The sequence below is a fragment of the Coturnix japonica genome, unplaced genomic scaffold (assembly GCF_001577835.2).
Source record: "Coturnix japonica isolate 7356 unplaced genomic scaffold, Coturnix japonica 2.1 chrUnrandom535, whole genome shotgun sequence".
Classification (NCBI taxonomy): domain Eukaryota; kingdom Metazoa; phylum Chordata; class Aves; order Galliformes; family Phasianidae; genus Coturnix; species Coturnix japonica.
Window position 1 is genome coordinate 77,335 of NW_015439918.1, and position 883 is coordinate 78,217.

The 883-nt window shown below is 53.8% G+C and overlaps 1 long non-coding RNA gene across 1 annotated transcript in view; it reads right to left on the reverse strand.

Annotated features, from left to right (window-relative positions):
• Nucleotides 1-716, reverse strand: part of LOC107307298 — an 18,513-nt gene extending 17,797 nt beyond the window's left edge. Inside the window, exon 1 of the long non-coding RNA XR_001552371.1 lies at nt 588-716. This is a non-coding gene — a long non-coding RNA (uncharacterized LOC107307298). The remainder of the gene's footprint in view (nt 1-587) is intronic.
• Nucleotides 717-883: the final 167 nt, after the last annotated feature.

Below are 883 nucleotides of genomic sequence, written 5' to 3' on the forward strand. Positions count from 1 at the left end.
TACCTGGCGCTCTCCGTCTCTCCATGAGCTCACTATGGGGTGGTTATGGGGTCTCTATGGGTCTCTATGGGTCTCTATATGTCTCTATGGGGTGTCTATGGGTCGCTATGGGTTTCTATGGGTCTCTATGGGTCTCTATGGGTCTCTATGGGTCTCTATGGGTCTCTATGGGTCCCTATGGGTCTCTATGGGTCTCTATGGGTCTCTATGGGTCTCTATGGGGTCTCTATGGGTCTCTATGTGTCTCTATGGGTCTCTATGGGTCTCTATGGGTCCCTATGGGGCCTCTATGGGTCTCTATGGGTCGCTATGGGTCGCTATGGGGTGGTTATGGGGTATCTATGGGGTGGTTATGGGGTTACCTGTCGCTCTCCGTCTCTCCATGAGCTCACTATGGGGTCTCTATGGGTCGCTATGGGTCTCTATGGGTCTCTATGGGTCTCTATGGGTCGCTATGGGTCTCTATGGGTCTCTATGGGGTATCTATGGGTCTCTATGGGTCTCTATGGGTCCCTATGGGGTATCTATGGGTCCCTATGGGTCTCTATGGGTCGCTATGGGGTGGTTATGGGGTATCTATGGGTTACCTGGTGCTCTGCGTCTCTCCATGAGCTCACTCCGTGGCGCTGTGGGTTCATCCTCAAAGTCAAACTCGGTTGGGACGGGAGCTCTGACAACAAAGTGAACCAAAATCAGCCTTTTTTGACCCAAAAATGGGTTTAATGGCCTAAATGGCAGCCAATGACCCCAAATGGCACCTAATGGGGTCTCCCCCCTCAACCCCCCCCCCACAATTGGGGTCTTCCCCCCTTCCCCCCCCCATAATGGGGTCTCCCCCCCTCCATAATGGGATCTCCCCCCTTCATAATGGGGTCTCTCCCCC